This window comes from Chiloscyllium plagiosum, chromosome 51 (genome assembly GCF_004010195.1).
Source record: "Chiloscyllium plagiosum isolate BGI_BamShark_2017 chromosome 51, ASM401019v2, whole genome shotgun sequence".
In the NCBI taxonomy this organism is placed as follows: Eukaryota; Metazoa; Chordata; class Chondrichthyes; order Orectolobiformes; family Hemiscylliidae; genus Chiloscyllium; species Chiloscyllium plagiosum.
The window spans coordinates 530592-538589 of NC_057760.1; the positions used below are offsets into that span (position 1 = coordinate 530592).

At 52.6% G+C, this 7998-nt stretch overlaps 1 long non-coding RNA gene across 2 annotated transcripts; it reads right to left on the minus strand.

Moving 5' to 3' along the window:
- Nucleotides 1–2228: 2228 nt before the first annotated feature.
- LOC122544700 lies at nt 2229–7553 on the minus strand. Of its 2 annotated transcripts, XR_006310450.1 has the most exons (3): nt 7473–7553; nt 6748–6868; nt 2229–3800 (listed from the first exon to the last, which is right to left on the minus strand). It is a non-coding gene; the product is annotated as an uncharacterized LOC122544700 (long non-coding RNA). The 2 variants fall into 2 exon arrangements; XR_006310451.1 differs by lacking the exon at nt 6748–6868.
- Nucleotides 7554–7998: the final 445 nt, after the last annotated feature.

The window sequence follows — 7998 nt, forward strand, 5'->3', positions numbered from 1 at the left end:
ACTGACAGACAGAGAGAGAGAGAGAGACAGACAGAGAGACAGAGAGAGAGAGAGAGACAGAGACACAGAGAGAGACAGACAGAGACACAGAGAGAGAGAGAGAAAAACGCAGAGAGAGAGAGAGAGCCTGTAGGCAAAAGCCAGAGTGCACATTCTCGCATCAGGGCCTGAGGTAGTGCAAACAGTGACCCCCCCCCCCCCTCATAGCCCAGCTCCTCACGGAGGAGGAACAAAGATGTCACGAGCTGAAGGAGAAGGCAAGCATCTGCAAAGGTGGCAACTCTGCGACAGGGAGCTGACTGAGAGAGAGAAAAACGCACAGAGAGAGAGAGAGCCTGTAGGCAAAAGCCAGAGTGCACATTCTCGCATCAGGGCCTGAGGTAGTGCAAACAGTGACCCCCCCCCCCCCTCATAGCCCAGCTCCTCACGGAGGAGGAACAAAGATGTCACGAGCTGAAGGAGAAGGCAAGCATCTGCAAAGGTGGCAACTCTGCGACAGGGAGCTGACTGAGAAAACAATAGTAAAGCAGGAGGCGAAGACAAAACTGGGTTTTTAAACAGCATCTTCGGCCACAGCACAGTCACTGCTAACGTGGGGAATGCTGCAGCAAATGTACAAGCAGCAAGCTGCCACAGCCTAGCCATGTGGTACTGACCAGGGAGCAATCCCATGACACTGAGGAAGGAATAGTTAGGGGGGCAGGCTAATCGACTGAATGGGGTGTCACAGACACCTCATGGAGGGGTGGGGAAGGAGCAGTTGGCTGAACCAGTCATCGTTAACACAAGTGTTTTGTGCCATTTGGACAAGTATTCTGGAGTCTGGGAAGAGCGTATCCGACATTGCCCGTGCCCCCTTGGCCCTGGCCCTCCGACAGCGCCCGCGCTGCCAGTGGAAGCGTCATCCCTGGTTTGTGGGAAGTCTGGAGTACAGAATCCACATCCTCCCTCAGTAGGGGGTCAGAGACAGAGGGGGCAAGCGAGCTAACCACTCGGCTACAACTGAAACGGGAGGAGGAACACCGTCTGGAAACATGCCCCGTTTACCTCCCTCTGCTACCATTTCTGGTCTGACGGACCACAGCGGCAGCTCACTTGGCACACAGAGGGATAAACTCAAAGGATCAGCTGTTTGCTTGCTGTGAGGAGAATGCTGGAATGGAAGCTGGCTCTTCTCATTTCGTCCACTTGACCACAGCATCGTTCAGATGTGGAAGTGTGGCAGAAGTCAGCACAAGAAGCCAGCCATGTACACTCACTGCTTTAATGTGCAACGTGTCTTCACGGCCAACACACCTTTCTATCCCCCCAGCTTTCAGACTTTATTTCAAATGGAGGAAAAGCAAATGCGACAAAGAAACAGGTTCTACACAGCGCCCATCAAATACTCGCAGCTCAGAGGGAGGTAGATACAAACTAAAGCTCTCTCTACACAGTCCCTCATCAAACCCTCCCAGGATAAGGATAGTGCAACAGTTAAATACAGAGAAAAGCTACCTCTACACTGTCCCAATCTAACATTACCAGGACAGGGACGAACACAGTAAAGCACTCTCTATACTGTCTCCTCCCATCATGGGCGGCATGGGGTTAGATACAGAGTAAAGCTACCTCTACACTGTCTCCCTGTCAAACATTCCCAGGACAGGGACACCGTGGAGTTTGATATCTAAACCAATACCTGTGTTAAATTACCATCAGCTGCAGGGCGGCAGCACAGATTTCAGCACGCACCCTGCACACGTTTATTCAAAGGAAAAGCTCACCCCCTTAATGCAGAGACCGACAGCTCAGGGAGCCCACATGCAGGAAGCCAGCCTTCTGAGCTGCTGTGCTGATCAACAGGCACTGTTTACCATCTCGGCCCAGGGGACAGGCCAGCTCGCTGCTGTGGGACTTGCTGGAGCTCAGAGAGCAGAATCCAGGCCGGGCGCAGAGAGCGGGTTATGCTGTCCACCGTTTGTTACCCTCCCCCCACCCAACCACCCCAAGCAGCAGGGGTTCAGGAGAACGCAGTGTGAAGGACAGAGTGAGACAACCTTGTGAAGCCCTGCTCAGAGTGCAACCTTGCCCCATTCCTGACTGCCTTCGGAAATGAATGAACAAATCACTTCAGTTATAAAGATACAGTGCTCAAAGAGTTCAAAAAAGTCCTGAGATTACATGCCGAAGGTGACCCACCAGCCTCCCATCCTGTGAATGCTGTTGGTAATCAGTGCCGGTGAATGGGGGGGGGGGGGGGGGAGAGGAGTCTGATGGGAACCAAATTATCCAAACTCTCATCGGAGTTGTCCACAGTACGGTTTGGGGAAGTGGGACGAGGTGGCGAGGGGAAAAGATTGCAGGATACATTCGATCCTTTACGTTTTCATGTTCCTCCCCCTCCCACCACCCTGCTCCCAAAGGCAAAGACTCCCCAGCCTCACCGCCGCAGCACAGATTGTGGGCCAGCAAGCGCAAATACACAGACTCCTCGCTAAATCTGAGGGCAACTTACCCAGGAACCTGGGAACTACAAACAAAGCTCTGTTTTTAATCTCACCCACAACGCTCTCCTCCTCGCCACTCACTGAAAGAGATTTACACCGAACCAGCCGGGAAGGAGTGGAGGCTTGATTCATCACCTCCTCAAAACTGGGGAAAGGATACACAGAGAGGAGCCGGACACTCACGGCAATTGCCGGTTCCATTTTGGCAACTGCTCGCCCAGCGACAATAAAAAGATAACTGGGGTAGAATGTATCCAGTCAGTCCAAGGGGTACAAGCTCCCTGAAAGCGAGTTTGGGGTTGGGGGCATCAGCACTTCAGAGTCATCAGAAACTGATCTCGCAGCTTTGCACATACAGTCGGAGAATACTGCAGAAAGTCTGTCCACCCCACAGCGGAGGCGTACACACGAGAGTATCTGTAACATTATGGCGCATGCACACCGGGGATACCTCTCAATGTCCAGTGCTCTTGTTTTTTTTTTGTCAAAGACTCCCTACTAGTCTTCCTCTGCCCGCTTCCTCCCTTTGAGGAAGTAGTTTTAAAAAAAAAAGCCACAAGATTGCACGTCTGCGGAAAGCGAGCGTCTTCTTGCTATCCCGAAATTGGGGGAGGGGAGGGGAAAGAGGTGGAAACAGCTTAAATACATGACATTCATAAATACCAATTCAGGAAAAACACACACAAACACACTCATGCATGTAACAGTTTGTAAAATGTGACAAAATTAAAAAAAGGTCCTGGGATACACATTATTAAACAAAAAAAGTAGGAAAATGTAGTGTCTAATATAGACATTTAATCAGGAAGAGGTCATTTGGCGATGGATGCCCCAGGAGACAAACAAATCCTGGCTCCATTTTCAATGCACTACAGAGAGGATCAAAATGTTCCTCAGAATCCTTCATCAGCCTCCAAGGAAAAGGTTTAAATTGTTGTTTAGAGAGAGAGAGATATATATATATGGGTGTATATATTAAAAAGAACAGGCTTGACGGTTTCCCCCTTCTCTCCCCAAAGCTTCCTTGCCTGGTTTAGCAGTCACGTGGCGATCTGAAGCGGACTCGCGCACGTTAGCAGGTGGAGGTCAAGGTCACTCCGATGGCTGGGGCGGGGACAACGAAAGGCAGGCAAGAGTCACGGTGGGAGCTTTCACACCCCTCACCTCCCGGTGGATTAAAGCTTCCTCTCAAAATAAACAGCCTCCTTCGTTTGGCGTGGGGCGGTTTGTCGGGAGTACAGAGCCGACCCAGACAGCGCGTGCGAGAAGACAGGAGACTCCGGATGCAGCATTTACACTCCGTCTAGGTCACTGTTAGGAGAGAGAGAGGGGGAAGGAGAGAGAGAGAGAGACCATAGTTACACTTTTAGCACAAAGAGCGGTTTTAATTCAGTCTCGCCGTGTGCGTTACAGCTGAAAGCAGCAACTACTTTGGCCTTGAATCGGTTGTTCCGTGTGGGAAACCACTGTGGACATTGAGTGGGCGAAAGTGAAGGCTGGAGATCAGAGTTGAGTGTGTGTGTGGTGCTGGAAAAGCACAGCAGGTCGGGCAGCATCCGAGGAGCAGGCAAATCGACGTTTCAGGCAAGAGCCCTACATTCCTGATGAAGAGCTCATGCCCCAAACATCGATTCTTCTGCCCCTAGGATGCTGCCTGACCTGCTGTGCTTTTCCAGCACCACACTCGATTATTGCTCGGGCCGCAACCCCTGCCCCAAACTCTCGTGTTCAGCTCAGCAATGTTACACCAAAGCAGGTAAAGATAAATTGCAGCTCTAACACCGTTAAAGGCTGTCAAACGCGTCAAGGATGCGCAGGAGGGTGAACAGAGCTCTGACAGCGAGCCAAGCAAAGGAAACGTCACAGTAAATGACTGAAAGCTAAGTCAAGGACGTAGGTTGAGGATTGAGGGGTAGAGGGGATTTGGGAGAGATCTCTGGACTGTACCACTGGCTCATCCACCTCCCAATGAGATTAATTTTGCTCTTTTAAATCACTTTTGTTTTGGGCAGTGACCACTGGTGAGGGCAGTGGCTTGTGCCAGATCTCTCCCTTGATCACTGGGAAATTTAGCGTGGCCAATCCATCCTAACCTACATATCCCTGGACTCTACAGGGCAATGTAGCATGGCCAATCCATCCTAACCTACATATCCCTGGACTCTACAGGGCAATGTAGCATGGCCAATCCACCCTAACCTACACATCCCTGGGCACTATGGGACAATGTAGCATGGCCAATCCACCCTAACCTGCACATCCTTGGACTACAGGAGGAGACCGGAGCACCTGGAGGAAACCCACACAGACAAGAGGTTGAGAATGTGCAAATTCCACCGAGACAATTGCCTGGGTGGGGGGTGCTCTCGTGCTGGAGGGCGGCACTGTTAACCACTGAGCCACCGAACCTCTTAATACCCAACTCTTTGAGCAAGCTGAGCTGATATGTTTTACTCTGTGAAAGCTGCTATACGGACTGCAAGTTGCTGCTGTAGGTGCAGATAGTGGAAACTAGCCACACCAATGGGAAGCCAAACTTCCGAACAAAGGGTGATCTGGTTAGACATTTGGATGGTGGAGGAGGGGCAGACATGTCAAGTCAAAATGGCAACGCCACTCCAAACCAGCCAGCAATCCTCTGACTAGACTCTCATTTACACACAAGGGAGAAGAGGGTCAAAGCGGATGGGGAGAATGGAGGCGATGTGTCCAATAATGCCGACGGGGAGCAGACGGGAACTTACTTCACCATCCTTGCCATCAGCAGCCTCCAGAGGCTCTGGCAGACACGGGGGTCGGGGGAGGACAGGCGACGCACAGATCCAATACCTTCCCTCCGAGAACTGGCACAGGGTTAGCGGACAGAGGAAACAAGCGATAGCAACCGAGAGCGAGAGAGAGAGAGAAAGAGACAAAACAGAGAGATAGGGCAACACTGAAAGCCGAGGACAGACTGATAACAATTAGGAGCTGCATGCAGCACAACAGTTTCTGTGAAGGCTGCACTTTCAACTTGCTTTCCCATTTCGACCCCATTCTAATGCTTCAAACTTGGCACATTATCAGAAAACACAGGAGAGTTTGTCGAGCAGGGATTATATAAAAAAAAGGGAACTAAGTGAGAACACCTGAGACACTTACCACCCTGCAAGCTCTGGAGACATCAGTAACCAGATCACGTATAAGGGGCAAAAGAAAATGTCACACATCTGAAGGGGTTTCCGAGCCAGGACCCTCCAGTCTGACTCTCCACAGCTCCAGGCAAACCCCTGCTGCTTCTGCTCCACAGCCTGCCCCCCGGCGCCCCCAGCTCCCATCACCCTTTCCTTCCTGCTCCTCTCTCCCTTGCATCTCCTGCTTTCCCATCCTTGAATGCATCTCCGTCCGTGTGTGTGTGGGGGGGCGGGGATTCCCACAATCCCCGAGCCTTAAAAGCTGTGTCTACCTGCTGCTTATAAAAGGATGATCAAATTCTGCCACACAGTAGGAATCGAACCGCAGAACGTGACGAGAGTCTCTGCATTCGTAGGCCTCGCATCGTGACCACCTTCTGCTGACCAGCCTTTTAAGTTTGAGAGGTTGGGGTTCAGCATCTCAGTCACTGATGGAGAACACGGGAGCTCAGACTGGGCACCGAGGGGGAAGGAGGACTCGGTCATGGAATGCAGCACTGATGAAGGAGGGGGGTCTCGTTTCGGATGGAAGGGCCAGGCGTTACTGGCTGTCAAGTCAACAGTGGCCTTGTCGCTGGGGGAAGTGGGGGGGAGTCGGGTTTGACCAGCATTTGGAGAAGAGGAGAGGAGTGCCTTTCTAAGAAAAAACCTCTCTGCACAAGCCCAAATCGACCAGGATTTGAACTGGCGGGTAGCCCCAGTGAATGAGCGAGGGGGGTGCAATGTTACAGGGTGATTGGGCATGGTTTTACAAGCGAGGCTGCAATATTAGTTCGCAGGACACACAGACCTTGCCAGCAGACAGCCGGAGTGGGGGGAAAACAGTTCAGCAATTGGGGAAGGGGCTAAGGTCGATGGGACAAGGGGAAGCCCGCCCTGTCTCTCCCCTGGGGGGTGGGGCTTCAGAAGCTCTACAGGGCTAATTGTGGCCACAGAGAGGCCTCCACCTCACCTGGACGTGGGCTGGAGGGGAGACAGAAGAGGTGGAGGGGCTCCAGCGGGTGAACCAGAACAGAGAGGCTTCCCCCTCCTCCCCGTGACACCCCTCCCCAACCCACCCTGCCTCACCCGAGCATGGTACTTACAAAGCAAATTTCAGTTTCTAGCACTGCATCATGGCACCGGGTGCCCTCGTCTGCTTTTGACCCAGTGCACAGCTCTGAAGGGAGACTCCCCGCCACAGGCTCCGAAACAATTGGAGGGATACTGATCGGGGCGGGGGGAGGGGGGGGGAGAAGAGGGGAGGGTGTTTAGGGAAAGGGGGCAGGGGAGTGAGAAGGTAGAAGAAAAGGACAGGCATTAACCTCCTTCACGCTCAGTCAGCACATCCCTCGGAGCTCTTCCTTGCAAGACAAAAACCTTTGAAAGGGGAAAGGCAACCTCAGAGAGTCAGCTGGACTCAAAAGGTTAGCTTGCTCCCTCTCCGTGGACGCTGCCTGACCCGCTGTGCTCTCCCAGCTTTCCCTGTCGTCAGTACAGACCCAGCAGCAGCAGTAATTTGCTCCTACTCGGATTGAATGGTTGACTATCCCATGGTAGTGCAAGTGGGGGCTCAGCCTGACTCTCAATTAGGAACGTTGGGGGCAGGTGGACATTCAGCCCCTTGTGCTTACCTGCCCCACATTCCTAAAAGGTCATGGCTATCCCGAATGTAGCCTCAACTCCACTTTCCCGCTTGCTCCCCTCAAATCCACACCCTTGTCTGCCAAAGCTCGATCTAACTCGGCCTTCATTGCATTCAACAGCCTTGCCTTCACTGCTGCCCGGGCAAAAGAATTCTCCGGGCAGTGACCCCAGCCCGAACTCTCACCTTTCCACACTGCTGGCTATCTGCGTGGGGGGTTGAGGATCAGTTTGATAGGCCACTTGCACGTCCAACGCTAAGGCCCTGCAAGAAGATCACACCGAACATCAGGACACTCAGAATGGCATGGCACAAACTTGCTCCGAAATAAACCCCTTTCGGGGACCTGAACAGAGCAAGTTGCCTTTAACGAGGCAAGAGAAAACATTGTAAGGGGTTGCACAGGATTGGGAGCAAAGGAACACCTTCCTGAGGGCACTGTAGCAGAGATGCCGAGTGGACGACCAAAACTTTGGGGGAGGGTGGTAGGAGTAGTAGAGGAGGCGAAGGTGGAGGATTTCAGGGCTTAGGGGCCAAAACCACTGAAGGCATGGCGGGCAATGGAGGAGTGTTCCGGGGGGCAGGACAGAAATCTCAGAGGGCTTTAGGCACTGCAAAAGGTCACGGGGTGTGGGAGGGAGGACGTGTGGACCTAACGAGGCAGTCGTGAAGGGAATGGTTTCTGCAGAATGCTGATAGGGGTGGGGAGGGG